The following is a 23,506-nucleotide window of genomic DNA, read 5'->3' on the forward strand; positions in this document are numbered from 1 at the left end:
TAAAGAGGATAGACTGGGAGCCTACTTCTTAGAATCTGTGGCTTAGAGGTGGATGAGCAAAATAATAATAACAACAACAACAAACACAATAAAACAACAATAAAAACTACAAGTTGACGTTCTTGGGAACTGATCAAGGGGTAGCCGTAAAAAAAATATTTTTAAGAAAATACCGTGGGGAGAAAAGAAGAGGAAAGAAGTATCAATGAATATTTTGGATTTAGAGAGGAGAGCCCGTCGGTTACTCAAGGCTCCCAAAGAGCCAAGGGTGATGGCATGCCCTGGAGCTCCTCGACCAGAGCAGAGGAAAGACACAGTGAATAAATGTAAAGATTCCTCAGATGGGCACCGCTGCCTGTGGGGGGAGAGCCCTTCCAGCCCTGGCCCATGTGCAACGTGGGTCTAAGCGGAGAGGAATCACCAATGCCCTGGCCCCCCGCTTGCCCTCTAGAAAAGTTTGCACCTTGTGTTATGCCTTATATCCCTCATGAAAGGTATCTGGGAGTTTTAACCCTCAGTATTCTGCAGGGTCCTTACAGAGATAATCAACTTACAACGAGCTCATAGTGTGGGCCCTAATCCAATACGATTGGCATGCTTTTAAGAAGCGGAAATTTGGAGATGGGGGCACACACACACAGAGGGCAGATGGAGGTGTGCTAAGAGAGCCATCTACAAGGAGTGCCGGAGGCTACTAGAAGCTAAGGAATGGCAGGAGATGGACTGCGGCACACAGCCTCAGAAGGAAGGAAACTTACCCACACTTTGGCTTCCAATTCCTACCTCCAGGGCTGTGAGATAGTAAATTTCTATTGTTTGAGACACCCAGTTTGGGATACTCCTAGAGCAGCCCTAGCAATGTTTAAAAAGGGATAGCCTCTAAGGAATGGGAATGCTTTTGTGCCAAGATGACTCAGTTCTCCTGAAAAGAAAGAAAAGAAAAGGGAAAAGAAAAGAAAAGGGAAAAGAAAAGAAAAGAAAAGAAAAGAAAAGAAAAGAAAAGAAAAGAAAAGAAAAAACACAGAACAGCAGCCTCAGGATGTTGGGCAAGTGGACGTACAGAACTTGGCCAAATTATATCACCTGTGACTCATGCGCAAAAAAGAGCAAGTATGAAAAATTCAAGACTTTATATTGATTTTATGATAATGTGGTTAAATAAATAATTAGCTCTAACTCTTTAAAAGGAGGGGGAGCCTAGAAAATGGGAAATTAACAAATTTTAAACATTGTACGGGAACCCACATTCATACAAACACAAATATAATTATAACTTCCGGAAGCTTCTATACGCCTTGACCTGCTGGGAGAAAAATGCCTTCCCCAGTCATCACAGAAACAGAGAAGATGGAGGGAGCCCAAGACTTCACAAATGGGCAGAAATATTCAAAATGTTGACCTACTTAAAAATAAACGTGCTAGCAGATTTCCCAACCAATCTTTCCTTCCGTTTTGCATAACACACCAACACGTCGGAATGAGTGAACGTTACTGCAAATGAATGGCCAGTAAATCTTTCTCTGCTAGGATTTGTAAAGCAAAACTAATAACCTCTCTCTGGTTCACTGCTCGCACAGGTCTCCACTGGGTACATTTCTCCACCACACCACACTCTTTGCTCTGCCTTGCATGTTTTGGGTATTATTTTTAACATTTTATTTAAATTGCTTTCTCCAGTCTATTTCATCAACCAATCATCTATTTTTAAACCAGACTGTTGACAGTTCACAGTTGACAATTTTGTTCACAGTTGATGAATTCTGATTTGTTTTTATTCCCCAAAAATCATGTCAAAGGAGGAGGAGGGAGATAATCTTATGGCTCTGTTGGCTTTGATAACTGGGCAGGAATTGAGTGGCTGCTGACTACACATTGTCCCTCGGCAGACGGAAGAACAGCTGTCCGTTTCTGTCCAGGGCTTCCAGATGTCCCTGTGGTCATCTGGAAGGAGTGGTGACGAGAAACAAAAGAAGGGTCTTTGGTCTCATTCAGAGATTTGCCACACATACATTCATGTACGTGTTTCTTCTTGCATCCAACAAATATTTATCGAGCGCCTACTATGGCCCAGGCCCTGTACTAACAAGACAAAAAAGCTGTTCCCATCAGCATGGCAGGTGCTGATAAGGATGGCAAAGAAACAAAGGGGAGTAAGAGACAGTGAATAATGGGGAGGGAATGGTACATTATATGGGGTGGTGAGGAAACTGGCAAGATGATATCCGGGCAGAGCAAAGAATAAAGTGACCCATGCAGCCCTCCAGGGGAAGGGAGGGGGACTCCAGGCAAAGGCCCTGAAGTGGAAGATGCTGAGTGCGCATGAGAGTCATCAGGGAAGCCAGTGTGGCTGAAGAGGAATGCGCGGGGAGGAAGAAGATGGATGGATGGATGGATGGATGGATGGATGGATGGATGGAGGCCTGTGTGTGACTCAGGGCTCAGTCTTGGGCTCTCTCCCTCCCCAGCCCACCCCCAAAGTCACACACATTTCTCTGAGGTAAGAGTTCCAAAGAAGGCACAACCCTACACCTCAAAAGCAAGTTGCTAAAAATGTGAAAAAGGAAAAGCTCATCTTTACGGAGGAATGCCAGCTAAATAAATTGAGAAGGAATGCTAGAATTAGAAAATCATTTGGCAACTCCCTGTGTAATAACTGAGTCAGGAAAGGATCATTCGATGTTTATTACAAATGGTGGGTAAAAGTAACTAGGGAACAGGACAGTCACATAGTCTCAAAGTGCCAGCCACAGAACAAACACCTCGTTATTAACCAAGGAAAATGTACATTTTCGATAAAAGGACATGGCAGGCACCCCTTAATGCAGGGACCGAGGGGACAATTCAGCAGCAGAGAGACCGGCTAGCATCAGCTACTTATGCACCTTCTGCGAAAGGAACAACTACACAATTGTGCCTATGAGGGATTGGTGCCAAACACGTTTAATCTCAGTCTATTCGTTAGAAAACAAGTCCAAAATCGAAGATGCTTTAGGGGCAGGTGGGTGGCTCAGTTGGTTAACCGTCTGACTTTGGCTCAGGTCATGATCTCGCGGTCCGTGAGTTCGAGCCCCACGTCAGGCTCTGTGCTGACAGCTCAGAGCCTGGAGCCACTTTGGATTTTGGGTCTCCCTCTCTCTCTGCCCCTCTCCCGCTCATGCACTGCCTCATTCTGTCTCTCAAAAATAAATAAACGTTAAAAATTTTTTAAAAAGCCATAAACAACAACAAAAAACCCTGAGGCAAGTGGGTCACTCTTCCAGATTAGAGGAAATTAAATGGATGGAATAAATGCAATGGGTGAGGCTTGAATGGATCTTGAAAAAAATCACAATTATCCAAAGCTATAAAAGACATTCTATGGGTGGGCAGGGGGGCACTTGGGTAGCACAGTCAGTTAAGCACCCAACTTCAGCTCAGGTCATGATCTCACGGTTTGAGTTTGAGCCCTGCATCAGGCTCTGTGCTGACAGCTCAGATCCTGGAACCTGCTTCGGATTCTGTGTGTGTGTCTCTCTCTCTGCCCCTCCCACACTCATGTTCTGTCTCTCTTTCTCAAAAATAAACAAACATTTAAAAAAAATTTTAAAAAGACATTCTGGGGAAAACTTCTGTGGTTTTAACAAGGATTGCATATTACGTGACATTACTGGATTATTGTTCTTGTAGGTGTAGTAATACCTACTAAAGTGGTCATATAGGAGAATGCCTGTCTCCTTAGAGGTGAGGTTTCTTAGCATCTGTAATTTGTTTTTAAATGGTTTGGGGGAAACGCGTGTATGTTACAGAGAGAGCACAAATTTTGTAAAGTGCTAGCAACTGCCCAATCTCGGTGATAGGTATACAGGTGTTCATTGCATTGTTTGTTTTTGTTTTTTTTTAATTCTTCCATACATTTAATAATCACTAAACCAGTATCTGCACATCCTCACTAACACTTGTTATTTCTTGTCTTGTTGACTCTAGCCATTCTGACCAGTGTGAGGTGATAGCTCGTTATGGTTTTGATTTGTATTTCCTTGATTATGAGTGATGTTGAGCACCTTTTCGTGTGTCTGTTGGCCATATATGGACATCTTCTTTGAACAAACGTCTATTCAGGTCCTCTGCCCATTTTGTAACTGGATTGTTTTCTGGTGTTGATTTGTACACGTTCTTTATATATTTTGGATACTCACCCCTAATTGGATATATCATTTGCAAATATCTTCTCCCAACAGCGGATTGCCATGTTGTTTCCCTAATGGTTTCCCTTGCTGTGCAAAAGCTTTGTATTTTAGTGTAGTCCAAATAGTTTCATTTTTATTTCATTTTCCTTGCCTAAGGAGACATATCTAGATGTTGGTGGGGATGCAAAATTCGTATAGCCACTGCGGAAAACAGTGTGGAGTTTCATTAAAAAATTATAGAGTCACCATGGGATGCAGTAAATCCACCTCTGGGTATTTACCCAAGAGAAAACACTAATTTGAAAAGATACATGCATTCCTATGTTTATGTATAATAGCCAAGATATGGAAGCAATCCAAGTGTCCATCAACAGATGGATAAAGAAGATATTATATATGTATAAATATATGAATACTTACACACACATGCACACAAACACAATGGAATAGTACTCAGCCATAAAAAGAACGCGATCTCGCCATTTGCAGCCACGTAGATGGACCTAGAGGGTCTAATACTAAATGAAATAAGTCAGACAGAGAAAGACAAATGCCATGTAATTTCACTCATATGTGGAATTTAAGAAACAAAATGAACAACAATGAAAAAAAAAAGAGGAGAAAAAGATATTCTTAAATACAGAGAACAAACTGGTGGCTACCAGGGGAAAGTCGTGGGGGGATGGGTAAAGTAGGTGAAGGGGATTAAGAGTACACGTGCTGTGGGGCGCCTGGGCGGCTCGGTCTGTTAAGCCTCGGACTCTGGATTTCGGCTCAGATCATGATCTCACCATTCAAGAGATCGAGCCCTGTGTCGGGCTCTGTGCTGACAGAGCAAAGCCTGCTTGGCATTCTCTCTCCCTCTCTCTGCCCCTCCCCTGGTCGTGCTCTCTCTCTTAAAATAAATAAATACATGAAAAAGGAAGAGTACACTTGTCATGACGAGCAATGAGTAATACACAGAGTTACTGAACCATATTGTGTACCTGAAACTAATACAACACTGTATGCTAATTCTACTTCAATTAAAAAAACAAAAAAAATTATTAAACCAACAGCAGGAGAAAAGTAAATAAAAATAAATTAAAAAAAAAAAAAAGCAACTTGCTTTGCCCGGCGGTGGTAGGAAAATTCTTGCGGAAACCAGTCCTATTTGCTGCCCTGAACTGTTGCCCATACGGTGGGCAGGCAGTGTCTATTGCAACGACTTGTCCTCCTGCGCTTCCCCACCAGGGGGCAAGCTCTTTGAGGGCGGTGAGGATCCTGTCTACTACCACTGTCTGTAGGACCTGGGCTGGAATTGGAAAGAGCAGGCCTTCACCAATGATGAAGGTTATTTCTGGAGCACCAATTCTCTTCAGCGACGCAAGCCAGCAACACTGGAACATGAAGGCTACACACAGGTGCACCGGAAGGCAGCATTTCAGATCCGGCAAAGACCCTCTTTCATGCGCACAGGGGAGGCGGAGGCTGGGGGAAGACGCATCTTGCCTTGTGGCCATTCTCTTGAGCAACGTCCTTACTTGCTCTGGCTCTTCTTTGTCTGTCACCAATTTAGCAAACCCTTTTTCAGCAGAGGAGGAGGCAGATTTCAGTCTAGTTCGAGTACAAACTGTCCCAGGTTTGTGTTAAGAGGCAGAGCTGAGTACACTTCCTCTCATTTGTGTAACGAGACCAGCGGAACGTCCTGCACATGTGAAATGCCAGAGGAAAGGGCAAGGCTCCACATGAGGGAGCCCAAGGAAAAGATGCCAGGCCCCTGGGGCAGGGGTGCAAGGGAGGAGAGCCACCCCACAGGCTACCTATCCTGCCCTGCACATTCACCAGGCTCATCGCTGGGGCCGGCTGCTGTCCCGGGTCCATGCTTTATGCATCCCAACATCACACACACCGGGGGCTTCCCTGCCTCACCTCTGCTGCTTCTCACTTCTGGGACTCTGCCCTGCCGTCCGCTCTGCCTGAAATCCTGTGAGCGCCAGCTAATGTTGGCAAACTTCACATTTGTGTAGGATTTCCCCCACTATCTAGGATCTGGGGGAGACAGTGCAGATGTGGAGGGATTTGAAGTTCCCAGGCCCTGCTTCCTATCAGCCTTCTGGGGAGACCACAGACCCCACGGAGAAACCACTGCCAGGCATGCCCCAGGAGAGGGGGTTCCAGGTGCAGCCTAGCCAAGCATGGCCTGGAAGCAGCAGAGACCCTCACATCCAAAGAAGCCCTGGACACAGGGGCAGTTAAGGGTCCCTCCCGGTGTCCCCTCATCTTCAGGACTTTGCTTAGGTGCACCTTCTCATGGAAGGCTTCCTTCTGTTAGCACCCTTGCACAATCATACCCAGCATGTCTGACCTTCTCACACTGTTTTCTTTTTCCATATTATTATATATATTATATAATATTATATATATTATATAACATATAACATATATTATATATATAATATATTGTATGTTATATTTTATATATTATATATGTTATATGTTATATAATATTGTACATATATGTACAATATATTATACATATATTGTACAACATATATTGTATGTTATATTATATATATTATATATGTTATACGTTATATAATATACATATTATATACTTCCATATTATATATATATATATAAATATGTCATTTTCTAACACACTGTATGGATTTCTTGCTTGTTCTATTTGCTACTTCGTCTCTCTCTTCCTTGCTAGAATTTAAGTTCCATGAGGACAGGGGTCTGTGTTCTGTTCACTGCTATGTTGGAAGTGCCAAGCACAGTACCTGGCATGTGCTGGGCGGTAGGTACTCAATGAAACTGCATGGGGTGAAGGAATGACTGAGTGAAAACAACGGCCTTTGTGACTGGCAGACAGTGCCTCCAACCCACCCCCAGTGTCTGAGTATGAATAAGAGTTGAAATGAGGGACAGGGCCCCAGGAAGGAGGCAAAACTCACAAAGTGACAGAGGGCAAGCTTCCTTCCAGCCCTATGGGAAAGGGGCGCCAGGTAGAAAAGAAACTGATTTCCTAAACACTCAAGAGGCACACAGACACCTGAGTGTGAGAGTGGAGATTCAGACCTTCTCCTCTTCCCTTCCTGGCTCCTGTTTCCCCTCCAGACAGGCCTCAAGGGGCACCTCTGTGACCCGGGGCCATTCTCCCTCACCGCGCTCACCATACTGCACGTATTTCTCTGCCTACAAAACTGCCTGGGGAGAAGATATGCATCTCTGTCTAGATGCTAGCATAAGGCAAAAACTTCCTATGTATTTGCTTATTATGGGATACAGTTTATTTGTTAATGTTTTATTTATTTTTGAGAGAGAGAGAGAGTGAGAGAGAGAGAGACACGGTAAAAACACAAGTGGGGGAGGGACAGAGAGAGACGGGGGAGGAGGGTACAGAGGATCCCAAGCTGGCTCTGTGCCTAGAGCAGACAACCCGATGTGGGGCTTGAACTCACAAACCATGAGATCATGACCTGAGCCAAAGCCGGACGCTGAACTGACTGAGCCATGCAGGCGCCCCCATGGGATATACTTTATATAACACTATATGAGAGAGCAGATGTTGGTGGGTTCATTCTGCAGATGAACAAAGTGAAACCTTGAGAAAACAAACAGCTGCCTCAAAGTCACAAGGCCAGTAAATGGCAGACTTCCTTTTTAATCTAGACCCTTCAAGTTCTCCCTAGTCCACTGGTGTGGTGGGAGTGACTCACACACTTCTCAATACTGAGGGGACTGGCAAAGCCTTTCCGGGCATCCTAGGACGGCTGAATGAAGAGGCAGAAGACACTGCGGGACGGAATGACCCTAGGGCTGGGCAAGCAGAGAAAGGAAAGGAAGGGGTCCCCTGCCAGAAGCTGGCTTGACGCTGAGCTATAGTAAGGAAACGAAGGCAGCCGGCCGCTCCCCCTAACTTACGCCAAACGAAGCCCTTGCTCGGCAACTGCAGTGGTGTTAGTGATGTTATTCAAAGTCACTGTCACATTAGCTAAGGTAACTTACAGAACTCATGCAGATAAGCCAACAGAATGAAACAAGATGATGTGGGCACCTTCCCTTTGTGTCTGGGAAGCTCACCTGTCCTGGAGGCAGAAGGGCCTGAGGCTCTTCAGGCTAACCCAGTAACTGTCGAATATCATACCGGAGCTCTCCTGGGCAATGTGTATTCAGGAGCTGGCAGTCCAGGGTGGCCCGGCCAGGGAGGCCTCCAAGATCAGACCTCTGAACCTGACGCCCACCAAGGGGTAAGCTGCTTGAGGGCATTCTCAAGGGTAAGAACTGGACAACTGGATGCTGTTCACGTTCACACACCCTAGGGCCAGACCTGAGCCCCACACCTCAAAGTGGATGGAGCAGGCTTGCTGAAATTAATCAGTCACCTTGCCAGCAAGGGGAGGGAGTTAGGGAGCATCACCCCGTTTTACAGATGAGGAGAGAAAAGGTAAGGAAGGAAGGAACACAAAGAACGAAAGTAGGAGAGAGGAAGAGAGGAAGGCAGTGGAGGAAGCACGGCAGAAGGAGACAAGGGAGGGGACCCTGCAAGCGTAGGAAAAAGCAGCAAGCCTCCAGGAGAGACTCCAGGCAGTGCGAGAGGCGGGGTGGAGGCAGGGGCTCGTTCACAGTCTCTCGCCCAGCCTGGCTGTGTGGGCTCAGGCAGCTCTAGGAGAAAGGAAGAGAATGTTCCTGGCTGGCTCCTGCCTAAAATAAAAACGTCTCTGCTGCTATAAATGCCCTTGGGATGCCTGTCTCTCCGGCTGTCCCGGCTTCCTCGGTGGTCCCCTGCCCACGCTAAGCCACCTCTCTGGGCCACGTGTCCCCCCACCACACACCACCAAGGCAGACTGCCTCGCAGACAGGATTCACAGGAGGTGGCATGCAAGTGAAGGCGGCACCTAATTTCCATCAGGACTCTCACCTCTCCAGCTGTGCTGATGGAAGGGGAGAGGCCTTTTGCCCAGGTTCTGCCTGTCTCTGTCAGCCTGAATGGGAATCTGACACGGGACTCCCTCTACTGCCTTCTAGAGGAGAGAGTCTAAGTGATTTGCATCACCCACCCAGGCCTCCTTTTCCTTGTCACTAGATAAAGCCTCCTGCAGCCGTATGGGAAGGAATGGATAAGTGGGGGTCCCTAGGGCCTGGCAGCAAGCCCTGCCCTGGCACACAGCGGACAACAGATCTGAGTCTGTGCCTCCACTCCTGCCAACCCTGCCCTCATCCCTCCCTTCCCCTGAAAGTTGTCCCATACCTGAAGGATCTCTGCAAAATGCAAATTTGTGTGATTCTCTGTCCCAGTTCGCCCCCGTTCCTTGTCCCCTGGCGTCCTCAGGGAAACATGAAGACGTGACCCCAGAAGAGGGCCCTCGTGATCTACAGCCCACAAACCCCTCTAGCTTGGTCCCTTTGCTTCTCTTCCCAACCCATGCCTGCTCTGTTCTGGCACACGGCCCCCGAAGCGGACCCTTCACACTCTCCCGTGACACGTTCCACCTCCACGCCTTGCTTTGTCTGCAGCCCCCAGGGATCCCGAGGCAGGTCTCCACGAGGGCACCGACCAGCTGTGCCCACCTCCACTGCACGCTGCCCTGCACCGTGATGACTGCTTTCTTGCCTGTCTCCCTTATGATTTCCACAAATATGATGTTGTAATTCACTTGTGTGGCCCAAGTGCCCAGAAAAAGACCTGTGAAAGAACAGGTAGCAAATAAACGCTGACGGACCAACAGATATTCGGGCAGATGAAAGGACATCATGCTGCCTGCCAAGCAATCCCACACGGAGCGGGGTCCAGGAGCTGCCGTCAAGTTGGCCAAAGGAAGGCAGTCGTCTGTCACCAAGATCTCAAGGCTTTGACGTTTCTCGGCCCTGTGGATGGCACCCAGGTTCTCCCAGTCCATCGGACGCAACACCTGCACGGTGCCTCCTACCCAGTTTGATTCTCCCTGCTTATCGGGAATCAGGCCAAAGATGGCCCAGGGCTGACGTTTTCCTCACATGCCCAGACTGAGTTCAAGTCCTTGTTTCTGAGGCCCATCCCCTCTGGTCCTGATCTTACTTCTCCATCAACACTGCTCCAGTCCCTCCACGGCTGGTCCCAGCTCCCCTGCCCAGGCCTTGCTCCACTCTGGTGGCCCCCTCACATGGCAAGCTCTCTCTCCCCCTACCCTAAGCCTCTCCACTTGGGCAATGTTCCCCCAGGACACCCCTGGCCCAGGCACATTTCCAACCCATGCCACTGCCCTTCCACAGGCCCACGCCTGCTCCTCTTGACCTCTAGTATTTCCTTCACAGTTACGACTGAACCGCTAGACTTCAGAGCCTCTGTGTAATATACCTGCGCACCATTCAGAGACGAGCTACGAACACGAAGTGTATCCATATCCCCCACAGTGCTGGTAGAAATGGCTTCAAAGTCTTCATGATACACATCATATCCACAATCAGTCATGGAACCAGGGGCTGTGCTACAAGCTTTTCCTGTGCTCTCCCCGTTAAATTTCACCCTCAGTTTCACCGCAAGAACTCTGCTGACAGCCGACTTACATATGAAGAAACTCCGGCTCAGAAATGTTGTTTGCCCAGGGAAACCCAACTCTGAGCTGCAGAGTCTGGATTCAAACCCAGGCCATCTGACACTAAGGCTTGCGTTCTTAAGGGTTTATATGGTCCCATGTCATGTGTTTAGCAAGCTCACGGGACAGCGATCCTCTTGGTCAGCCCAGGGCGCTTGCAGCAATGACTCTCTTACAAAGAGAGCCAAGCTGTAGGGAATTCTCTGCAGACTGTGCTGAGAAGGCGCGCACGTAGTTACATCATTCTGCACGTAGAAAGGCACATGGGTGGTGTCTTTCCCAAGGGTCCCGACAGGGCTCTTGTTGTGGTCCCACTGGTATGTGGGCTCAATGAGAGCAGGGATCTTGGTGTTTTACTGCGGCATCTCAGGTACCTAAAGGAGGGCCCAGAACAGAGGAGATGCTCCTATTTATTCAGTGAAAGAAAAACATGAATGAGGTAGGCAATAAGCCCCCAAAGCCCTACCAGGCCAAAAACGTCACTAATGAAAAGGAAGCTCAGAGTGAACAGAACTCTGTTATCAGAGTCATAACCTCCCCAAAGCAGCCAACCAAGGCCTCTTCTGTGGATTCACACTAATCTTCTCCTGGTTCCAAACTCCTAAGAACACAGGCTCTTAAGTACTTAATCTTCGGAGTTTCGACAACGCCGAAGCATCTCTCTACTCTGATTCTCCTTTGGAGACCATCCCAAAGCACCCCTGTGGATCCGTCTTCTGAGGGGCAGTTCTGGGCCACCTTCCTCATGCTGTCTGCTGTCTCTGTCATCCTTACCACAGAGGAGAGGCAGGGACTCGGGATTCTTGGATTCTCAAGTGATGACCTCTCTGCATAAAAACCCTCTCTCCTCACCCGTAAGGGAGAAGAAATGCAGACAGCGAAAGGGCAGCAGATTTCTAGGGTGATAAGGAGTCCATCGCGCACCCCCAGTAGCCCCTGACATTCTGCGGAATGAGAAAACAGATACTAGCTAAGCTATCCACCAATTCTTTCCAAAGCTACCACTCCCCAAGGTCAAAAAAAAGCCATTAACATCTCACCTTGGCCCGACATGAGATAAACATCACCAGCCAGGCAGCCGCACTTTCTGTCTGCTCTAGACAATTCCTTCCTCTCTCCGCCTTTACTCACTCTAGAAAAATAAACCCCAAATGCCTTCATGAATAAAGGCTGCATACGCTCAAAAGAGCCAACGAAAATGAAGCTGTGGGTAAAGGTGACCAAAAATGCCAAATCAGACTTTTGACCAAATACAACAAGATGAAGGTGGTATTTTTTTTCAATAAAACAGTAACTTAAACTTTGAATTACTGCCTGATTTTACTGCTTATGGATGAGAGAGCCTACAGTGCTGAACGAAAAAGTCATATCACTCAAACAGGATTTTCTTTGCTTGGCATCACCTTTGTGAAAAATACATTTAAGTAATAAAATGCCCTTGGCAACAGTTCATTGTCTGATGATGGAGCTGAGTTGTGGACATGGTGCGGACTGCACAGTCTGTCTTTTTTCCTCTTTTGATGATAGAGTTTCCACCCCCACACAGATCTCATCTCATTTGTCCTGGAATCTGATGAGCTGTCCCATGAGGTTGACTCTTGTGGCCACTCTGCCCCATGAGCGAAGTGCGAGCTGATTGTTCCTAGTGCTTAATCCATGTCCAGAAATGTCTAGGTCCTGTCATTCATGGGGAACCCCTCTCCTTTCGTACTTTCTACTGAAGCCCAAACGACAGATCCGGTGACTCTGAGATTGCCAACGGCTTGATACTGAGATCACAAGACTGGGTGACATACAGGCATCTGAGGCGGGAATGCAGGTACCTGACTAACTTCTGGGGATGTACAAAAAGATCCAGATCTCAATCCAAGAGGCCAGCCCTGAGGACAAAGGGGGCATGAGACATGCCCGACACTTGCAAAAAGTGGAGTCTTGTGATGAGGTGCCAGGACTCCAACCAGGGGAGTGGGAATAGTTATATAAATGAATTGTCAAGAATCCAAAAAGGAGGGGCAGGAATAGAGACCCGGCTATGAAGAGGTAGGCATTGGGGACAAGACACCACTGGAAGTTCCTGTGGGGATTGTAAGCGTGAGTGTATTATTTTTTAATCTTTTTAATATTTATTTTTTTTTTGAGAGAGAGAGAGAGAGAGAGAGAGAGAACGAACAAACAAGCAGGGGAGGGGCAGAGATAGAGAAAGAGAGAAAGAATCCCAAGCAGGCTATGCACTGACAGCACAGAGCCTGATGCAGGACTTGAACCCACGAACAGGAAGATCACGACCTGAGCCAAAACGAGGAGTTGGATACTCACTGACTGAGCTGCCCAGGCGACCCCCCAAGGGTGAGTTTAAATGAAGATGCAGGACAGTCATCCAGGTACCAAGGAAACAAGACACAGGAGAAGGTGGTGCAGCTTCTGAGGGTCAATCAGCCTTAGATGTGCACCCCAGCCTCGTGTCCTTGGGCATGGAATGGGACCAGGAAGGTGGTAGAGTCTGGACAGCGCCTCAGTCTACAGAAGTCTGAGCAAGGCAACACCACTTCAAAGATCCAGGAGCTCGTTACACATCTTGTCCTTGGCTCCAAGCTTCACACAAGCCTTTGCTTCCTGTGATTTCAAAGTTAGAAAGTTCAAACTAGTCTCCTCCCACTCCGACCAAGTTTCTCCTTGTGTATTCTGATATCAATCCAGAACCTGTGTTAATCAGGCCAAAATTCATTAAGGAAGGCCAACTGTGATCTCCAGGAAGCTAGCGGCTCCGCATGTAACATAATTTTTGTTTCATACAGCTGAGTGATTTTTCAAACAGTCTAACACCAAGCTCTGGATGAGGGTGGGAGGGAACCCCCATAAAAGAAATGGAACAGATACTGTCTCACAGAGCCTGTTGCAACGTGCGTGCTCCCTCCCGTTTGGGGGAATCCTGCACAACAAAGTAATAACGAGCACTCACATTGTGGCACCTTCACCGTGTCCCTGCCACAGATAATTAAGCTCATCAATTAACACCTTCCCTTTGCTGCCTTGGGAGGAAGCCACATGTGAAGTTCAGAGGGAAGGCAGTGTATCAGCCGCCTAAACCCTCGGCAGCTACACTGCTGACCTCCCAGGATCAGAGAGGGGTTAGAGCAGAGGCATGAGAACGAGCTAGAGTGAGTTCAAATCCTCCCTGGCTCCAGACTTCCTAGCTATGGGAAAGTGAGTTAAGCCTCCTGTTCCCGACTTTCCTAATTTATAAAATGGAGGATATAATAATACCTGACTCAATGGGATGATATAATTCATTTATGCAACTAGTATTTTTGTGGAGCACCTACTATGTGCCAGGCAATATTCTAGTTGATAATGATATAGCAGGGAACAAAAGAGGCAACTGTGTTATCCTCTAGGGGCTTACATTCTAGAAAAGGAAGCCAGATGCTAGAAAAAAATCAACAAAGAATGAAATGATGTGTATCAAGTGCTTAGCACAAGACCAGACACAGAGCATGCGCTCGGCGAGAGAAGAAAGGCACACGATATGTTCAGGATACCTGTCGGCCCTACCACGCCTGTCTATGGAAGGAATGGACGATTTTTCAGCCTTCTTCCTGGGGAGCCTGGCCAAGCTTCTGTCCCTCCAGTGTGACAGAAGTAAACAAGGATCTAATAAGAATCCCACAGGAGTCAGGAATTTGGAGACAGACAAACCCAGACTCAACTATCAACTCTCGCTTGCTCACTCATTGTCCTAGAGCAAGTCACTTAACTTTCTTTTTATTTAATTTGTTTTAAGTTTGTTTGTTCGTTTGTTTACTTTGAGAGAGAGCATGCATAATCGAGCGGAGGAGAGGCAGAGAGAGACAGAGAGAAAATTCCAAGCAGGCTCCGCACCATCCATGCAGTGCCTGATGTGGGTCTCGAACCCATGAACCATGAGATCGTGACCTGAGATGAAATCAAGAGTCAGATGCTTAACTGACTGAGCCACCCAGGTGCCCCAAGTCACTTCAGGTGGTGATGTCCAGTTTCCGCATACATAAAATGGGGGTGCTAGTGGAACCTGCCTCCCTGAGCTGTGAGGATTAATTAGGATTATGGTTAGGACTCAGCTGGGTGCCTGGCACAGTACCAGTGCTCATTCCCCCCTGCCAGACCCACCCTCATCCCCACGCAGACTCAGGCAGCCGCAGCTGCTTCGGGGACCGTGCCCAGGGTGCCTGAGTCACTTCACTTGTCACCCATAAAGATGCAGTAAATGCCAGCCCCACAAGGTGGGTTTGCCCCTTCTGCTTGATAACGGCATCGCTGTGCAGCAGCAGGACGTGCCCCAGAAGCTGGAGCCACGGTGGGGTGATTGACGACTCTCTTCTTCCTTGCAGACCGTACAGTCCTGGTGGGCAAAGGCTCACCTTCCTGAGCATTCCTCTCGGGGCCTGGGCTGTTACTGGGACCCAGAAAACACTTGAGGGATGAAAATGAGCTGAAGCAGAATCAGTCCAGGGGGCCACCGAGAAGCCACTATTCGAGAGGAACTCGTCACTTTGATCCCCCTGCCCCCTCAAAAAGCTCCCTGTGAGACGTATTAGTAAAAAATAAATGTCCTGCTAAAGACATTACAGGACCACAGAAGCGGTTATATCAGAAAGAAAATGTCAGTTAGTTTTCTCAATCTCCAGAATCTCTCTTCAGTTGTCTAGTGACCCATTCCCTCCTTCAGGAACAGCCACCATTTCACTGGTTCCGGGTGTTTCCCTGGCTATCCACAAGCTCAGCCTTCCAGGGAAATAATGGGCCCTTGTAGGGATCCACCGTGTTTCGAAGGCAGGGGATTTATACAGAGCACATAATTTGCCACAGACAAATATACTGTATTTATTGGAGTTATAATCAGAACAAAATTATAAAGTTTCCATGGTTCCAGAACACAACCAAATAAGCAATTCTAACAGAAGGGACTCTCAGCAGCCGGAGAAACAAACCACAAAAGGAAGTCACAAGTCTGAGGGTTCCCTAAGTAGCCCCACTGAGATCATCCAGAAGTGCCCCCACCTGATGCCACGACACACAGGCGCACACACGCACAGGGCAGGTGACCAAGGATAGCAACGTGTGACACGGACCTAACGGGAGCTGTCAGAAAGGATCCGTAACTTACTAGAAAGGAAAAACCAAGATTTAAATTTAGGGCCATGACAAACCATAGCTCTGAGGCATTTGAGAGGCAAGAGCAGGAAAGTGACATTTCCCCAAACAGAAGCTCAGCTCCAGTGCAATGATCCCACTCACCATCTGTACCGGGTGTAAAGCTGCTGGCCGGCCTCCCCACCGGCTTTGTGACACCAGAAGGAGGGAGCAGGCAGGCTACTGACAGGGAGGGCTGGAAGGAGATGCTTCAGGGAAAGAGACTTGTGTCCTAGCCACCACTAAGAACACATCCACTCTATGCACTGGGGAAGAAGAACCTTACCCTTCCTAGGGGAATGATGACCAGGAAGGTCAGGTACATGCCCTTGTGAAAGAAAATGGCCAAGTCCATTCCTGTTCCACCAGTACTCAAGTGGATGACAATGACAGAAATGATGAGGCCTATACCTACTTAAGTTTTGCACTCATTAGTTGTTTTTTTTTTAATTTTTTTTTCAACGTTTTTATTTATTTTTGGGACAGAGAGAGACAGAGCATGAACGGGGGAGGAGCAGAGAGAGAGGGAGACACAGAATCGGAAACAGGCTCCAGGCTCTGAGCCATCAGCCCAGAGCCCGACGCGGGGCTCGAACTCACGGACCGCGAGATCGTGACCTGGCTGAAGTCGGACGCTTAACCGACTGCGCCACCCAGGCGCCCCTGCACTCATTAGTTTTGATCCTTACTTGGGAAGCCTGCGAGGTTCTTCAGGTATTTGCTAATCAGATGGGTGGGAGATGGCATCAGACTATAGTTTCACCTGCACAAAACCCCTCCCCGCTTCCTGCTCCCACAAGGCAGCTCCATTCAGGGCTGGGGCCATGGGCTTTGCAGTCTGAAGGACTTCCGCTTGATCCCAGGGTTGCCACATGCTAATTGAGTCTGGTTTGCCCATCTGTAGACTGAAAATAACAACAACACTTACTTCAAGCGCTGTTTTATTTAAGGCAAATGAAATGAAAAATGCTCTGGGAGTGTTTAGCACCGGGACTCCCCATCTGGTCCTCCTTCCTTTTCCTAAGAAGGGCCTTGAATCTTCCCATCCCATTCCCTAGGTTAACTTGGTGCCTCCCAGCTGAGGACACCTGAGCTCCTCGAAATATGCAAAGAACTGTTTCCAGAACTCTGGCTCCTTCCCTCTGCTCCTCTCCCGTCATCTCTCCCCATGACACACTCTGCCCAACCACGTGCTTTCTTGGTCAGGGACAACATAAGCCACCCCAAAGGTTACGATACGTCAAGGGCTCATCGTCCCCCAACCAGCTGCCACCTCGGTGCAGAAACTGGGCAAGGACAGACATGCTGCTTCTGTCATCATTGGCTTCATCTGATGGATGAAGAAGTGGAGTCTCTGAGAAATCACACGATTTGTCCAAGGTTACCGGGATAACACACAGGAAAGCTGAAAGGTGACTAATGTCTTCTGAGTCCTGATCAAATGCTCTTGTTATGTAACAAGCCGTCATTTCCCCAGCGGCTGGAGAAGTCCTTGTAGGTATTTGTGGAAATGAATGAAATCAATAAATAAGAATACATGAGGCCGAGCCTCCTGAACAGACAGATGATGGGGATAGTGCACAACCTGGTTTTCTTTTCCTCCCACCTGAGTAAGCACAGCAGGGCCAGAGGATGAAAGAGTCACTGAGTGACCTCCCTTCTTCCCTAGAGGCAACGGCCACACTCGTCGGCTGTAGGTGAATGAGCTGCTGGCTGGAGGTCTCCACCCCTCCAACCTCTGCTCTTCTCAAGAGGCCCTGATTCAGTCTGGGTCCTGAGAGGGGTGAACGGAGACAAGCCACCTCACCTCTCCGAACTTCCGTGTCTTCCTCTGGAAGACAGGGATAGCACCACTGGCATTTTGGGGCTAGGTACTAAGTGAGAGAAGAGAGGTAAATAAAGCTTTTGGCGTGGTGCAGCATCAGTAAACAGTAGCTATTTTATCTTTATTGTTATGTGACTATTATCATGATCAACACTGTTGTTCATGTCATCAAGTTCATCTAAAAGAGCTATCTCCTCAAGATCTCCCACCCTCAAAACTCCCACAGCCTTTGGTGTCTGCTCAGCCGGGAGGGCTTGAGATCTTGCTTCTCTGGGAAGCAACAGCCGGCAGCATCTCCCCCAGTGAATGGCACGGCATGGCTGCCAGGGCTGGGGACCCAGGGAGCTCTGTGACATGGCACGCAGGCAAGGTTAGAGCCAGAAGCACAGCACCAGCTGATGTTTCAGGGGCCGAGAGATGGCTGGCTTCCTAAGTCTCATGGGAGGGAGGGCAATGGGGACGTCAGAAAGGAAGTCAGGAAGCAGGCAGAAAAAAAAAGAGGGAAAGAAGAACCAAAATAAGCATGTGAGCCAGGGAAAACACAGGGGTAGCTCTATTTAACCGGAACCATCCACCCAGGATTTCTACACATGGGACTTCTGACACTATGTTTTCTCTCAGCTTCCTGGTGCCTATAAGCATCTGTTACCCTCCCGTGAAAAGCTCTTGAGTGGAAGTCAGGAAACTCAGGGTCTAGTCTCTGCTGAGATAATAACCTGACTCCTCTGGTCTCAGTCTTCATGTATGTAAACACTGCTGGGGGGTCAAGGAGTGGGGACCAGGAGAGGCTGGACTAGTTAGGTTCTAGGCCTCCCCCACAACTCAAATACACTGTGCCTGCATTAGCCAAAAGAATATTCCACCTCAAAATGGATGTGGTCTCCTCCCCAGGGAAGGGCCTACATCCCACAAGCCACCCACAGATGTGACTGTAGTCTCGGAGCAACATCATGGAAGTGAAGTCACATGCTCACCTCCTACAAACTCACGAGGCAAATTAAACTTCCTACCACCACTGGTTTTAATCCATGTGAGATGGCTGCCCATTTCTCGTGGGCTCAGCAATCTCTCACAGATTTGAAAGGTGAGCAGTCTCTGTCTCCCAAATGGGCGTGTTTCTCCTTGGGGATACAAATCACCTGACTGGCTTGCTCCAAGGCATTTATAAAGAAAGGTAAAAAGAGCGATGATATCAGGATGTCAAATCTATCAACCTTGTAGAGCAAGTCTGCTAATCCTGCTGCCACTCATCTTACCTACCATCACCCCCGCCCCTCCGATGTCCTTAGCTTTTCATGCCAATCACCTTTGTTCTGGCAGAAACTCTATGTTGAGAGATTCACAAAGTAGTAGCAAGGTCATGGTTCTTGATTTCAAAGAGTTTTCAAGTAGATTAACAAATGGATCAGCTAGCATATTCTACCAGATTGGCCACAGTGACATGGTGGACCAGGGCAAGTGACCCTCAGTGCTGGGGGAACTGAAAGACAGCAAACCCAAGGGGGGAGAAGTCTTCTCGGTAGCCTTACAACTTGGTGCAAGGTTCTGAAGACAAGGAAAGAACAAGGCATGGGGGAGACCAGGAGCAAGGGTAGAGATTAGGAAAGAGGCTTCAGATTCTAACTAGAGCCTATTTTTGTCATGAGGAGCAAGAAGAAGCTACTGCATTTACTCAAGCAGAGGAGAAGCACAGTCTGAGTGCCTGGAGAGGAGGCCAGGAAGAACAACACGACCCTAGCCAGTAGGAGGCATTGGAGAGCCACGTGAGACCTAGATGAGGAGCTACAGAAACGCAGAAACAGAGGATGAGAGGGTCTGCTCCTGACAGAGCCTGCATATCGCCACCCTTGTAGGCTTCCCATCTCCCTCCTGGTCCCTGCTCGTGAGCATCCAAGTCTTTGACACCTCCTCTGAACCAAAATGGAAGAACACAAAACCAAAAATCTTTACAGCCACTCTCCCTTAATAGCTTCTAATTTTCCATTAGCCCTGCTGGGGAAGGCAAGCAGAAATGCCTTCAGGCTCCCAAAGTCAAAACTGTAGCAACAGCCCATATCTCATATTGAACGCACCAACCCTAGTGGCCAACATGCTAATTCCCAGGATGTGGCCACCCTCCTCCTTCTCTCACACCTTCTACAATGTGAGGGCCTTGGTGCCAGTGACCTGAGGGCAGTGGGATACTATCAAGGTCTCCTTCATACCCAGGACCTGCAGAGCTATGCTACTGTCTCTCAGTGTCTCCTGAGTGACCTCACCAGCACACTTGCTTACGATCTCATTCAATAGGAAACCGAGGGAATGACTTCTGGAAGCCATGCAAAGCAGATGAGGCTTTCATAAAGAGATAGTCTCCACTGAACCTGGATGCCCACTCAACTCCGAAGTCCTATCAGATGCATCATCTCATACTGAGACAGAAATATCCAAATCTACACTATTTTTTAGGGAAAAAAGAAGTATAAATACTAAGAGTAAGCTTTTTTTTTTTTTTACTAGGCAAAGAACTTTACTAATCTTGTTTCAAACTTTATTCCCAGGCTTCTTCAGCTTAATTAGCTGCAAAGAATGAATTGTATATAAGCAAAAACTGAAAAGAGCTGCAGTGTCCAAGGGGCTTGGCTTAAAAATATTAGAGATCTAGATTTTATCAGATCCATGAACAAAATTTTTAGAAAGCAGTCATAATATAAAGTAGCAGCTCCCAGTCACTTCTTCAAGCTTTATCGTCTTCACAAGTTGACTCAATTCAGTTGGCTTCATTCTTGGAAGCTTCATCAAAATCCTCCACAAGATCTGGAACTTTATCATCATCATCCTCTCCGGTAGCAAGTGGTGCCTTTCCGTCTACAGATTGTTTGGGCAGAGCCTCAGCCAGCCTTCTTAACCTAGTCAGCACCAAGTTGGTTTAAGATACCGGTGGGGGGGGCGGGGGGGTGGCGCCTGGGTGGCTCAGTCAGATGAGCATCCGACTTCGGCTCAGGTCACGATCTCGCGGTCCGGGGGTTTGAGCCCCGTGTCGGGCTCTGGGCTGATGGCTCAGAGCCTAGAGCCTACTTCCGATTCTGTGTCTCCCTCTCTCTCTGCCCCTCCCCCGTTCATGCTCTGTCTCTCTCTGTCTCAAAAATAAATAAATGTTAAAAAAATTTTTTTAAAAACAAAACAAAACAAAAAGATACCGGGGAGCATTTCTGTCAGCTGCTCTGTCTCAGCATGGCCTGTAATGGTTAAGGGGTTTGCTGCCAGGGATGCCTGGACTTTAGGGTTGTTAAAGTGGATCACTGTTCCTTGGTTTGTGAACATATTCACTTCTTCAATACCAGAGATACTGTTTACCCCTAACTTCTTTAAGGACAACTGAAGTTTTTTATCATCTGCCGTAGCTGTTCTATGAACCACCTTCTTCTTTCGGCGAGCAGTTCCTTTCCCACCAACGTGTACTTGTGCTTGCAGCTTTGGCGACTTTCTCCCGGTTCATGATAGTTTCCTTCATCTTGTTGGAGCGGAAATGGGACCACGCGGGGGGCTAGGGTTGGCGCTCAGGGGGTCTCGGGTGGACCAGCGGAGATTAGGCACATACACGTGGGGACGCAAGATGGCAGCGAGAGAGTAAGCTTTTAAAAACTCATTTTTGAAGATACTTTGAAAGTCCTCACTAGAGAGCTTGTAACCATAAAAGATAGCTCTATGGTTTGAGCTTTAACAAGGAAGAGAAGGGCATCTTCTGAAGTACCTAGCAATGTGACCGAGGCCACCAGCAGGCTGGACATTCTACTCCCCAAATAATCGGCTGGAATATAAGCACTGGATCTAACACTTGGTGCTAGGTATTTTTTGCTCATTTACTTGGTTGGGAGTCCATGGAGAAATGGAACCAACTTGGAAACGGTCCATCATTTAGAACAACAGAAATGGAAGCAATATTTTCTCTAACAAAATGTGCAAATCCCACGTGAGACAAGATGCTAGTTTTAAGATTCTATTTCAATGAACAAGGGTTGAGCTTGCCTCAAGAACAAAACGATTTTTTGCGAAACAGCAATTTGAAGTTCATCCTTTTGTCAACAAAACTGCTGTGTAATTTCCAAACTTCTCACAGAGAAGCAATTAGCCAACAAACACATCCGTGAATCATAACACCCTGGGAGAAGGAGAAGAATCCCAGCTCTGTTCTCCACCCTGGAGCGCCTCTGTCATCCTGGTCTGCAGGAGGGAACCTGAACCCCTAGTCTCTGTCTCTGGTCGTATCCAGGCCTTCCTCCCTGTGTGCATGGCAGGCATCTGGCAGGCAGATGCAGACTGCTGGGGGACATGTGAACTTCCACTGCAGTGGCAGCTAAAAGTGCCGACTCCTAGAGGGCAGGCACCATGCCCAATCCTGCCTCCACACTCCCCAAGGCACAGCCAAGTAGGGGGACCACAACACAGCAAGCATTTTTGCTGCCTAAAGTCAATGAAAGAACAGACTCAGTCAAGTTCAGACGCTATGCAGAGTTTCATCTTGAAAGCATGAAACACCTCTCAAAAGCTCCAGAGTCCCCAAGTTGGAAGAGAAAAAGGGTCATGGCACAAATAGAATAGGCAGATTTTGTAAAAGGAAAATCCCTTTGTTCCCCTGGGCTTTCAAGCAAGGGGCTTTGACAAGAAGCAACTTGATTCTCCTGAGACTCTCAGGCACCTGTCATCATGAAGCACTTTCTCTTTCTCACAGTACTCTCTGGCTCAGTTTCAGATTCCAGGCTACCTCCTCCCTCATCTCCTTACATGCTTATACAGCCATGGATCTGAGCCAAGCCACAAAGAAAAAGCAACACAAGAATAAGGAAACTTGGGCCACAGCTTTCCTTCCCACCTCTCTGTGTTCAATGGGCAAGAGGCGAAGACTAGCAGAGACACAAAGACAGGCATGGTGAAGTGGGCCAGATGGGTGCAAAGGTGTATCTAACGAACCTGACAGTTTATGAGTTTGAGGGCTCTGCCTTCAAACATGGTAGCCTGAAAGTCACTTCCTTTATCTTTCCAGGGACCGTCTCTTCTCTACTCCAACCCTTCCTTTCACCAACATTTACTGAGTGCCTACAAGCTGCAGGCACTGTAGCCAGGGATAGAAAGTAACGGGGACTAGCAGAACAGCGCAAAACCAGCACAAGACGACACTCCCAAGGGTTATGCTAAACTGAAATAATAAAACCCTCACTGTAGATGAAGGTGAGACACAATTCCGTCTTAAAAAGCATGAATACAAGACAGCTAAATGCCCTGGGCCGTACTTGGAAAGAGCCTGGGCACACCTCTCAGTGGAGATGTGCCCATCGGCAGCCTCTACATTTAAGTCTTGGTTTACAATCAAGGGCAAATAAAAATAACAGTTTCTTGGACAGCCACATTTACATGAATTTCTGGGTCCCTCTGGCTCCCAGGCTCTCTAAGCCTTCCTTCTTATCAGCGGTCCAAGTGTGCTCACTGTTGGAGGATCACAGATCAGCCCCCGCCTCCAAACGCAGAGTACCCCGAGGCAAGGGCTTTGAATGGTTCATCTCTGTCATTCCCGGGGCTGGACACAAAGCTGGTGTGAAGGTACACATGCAGAAAATGGTGAATTGAGGTCTTTTGTCCAGGACTGAGAGTTCCAGAAATGGGAGTTCATTTGTCTGTAGAGATTTTTACATTAGATTACATTTGCTCACCAAGCTACTCCTTCCAGTAAGACAAAAAAGGGTTCCCCAAACTACTCCATCATGTCAGTCCTTAAGGACACAATAAACTCTCATTTCCATTATTTT

General features: G+C 47.7%; 1 protein-coding gene and 1 pseudogene across 1 annotated transcript in view; both read right to left on the reverse strand.

Annotated features, from left to right (window-relative positions):
• Nucleotides 1-23,506, reverse strand: part of SPOCK1 (SPARC (osteonectin), cwcv and kazal like domains proteoglycan 1) — a 527,907-nt gene that overhangs the window by 92,160 nt on the left and 412,241 nt on the right. The window lies entirely within an intron of this gene.
• LOC125170733 (transcription factor BTF3-like) lies at nucleotides 20,473-21,216 on the reverse strand (annotated as a pseudogene).

The sequence above is a fragment of the Prionailurus viverrinus genome, chromosome A1, assembly GCF_022837055.1.
Source record: "Prionailurus viverrinus isolate Anna chromosome A1, UM_Priviv_1.0, whole genome shotgun sequence".
Lineage (NCBI taxonomy): Eukaryota > Metazoa > Chordata > Mammalia > Carnivora > Felidae > Prionailurus > Prionailurus viverrinus.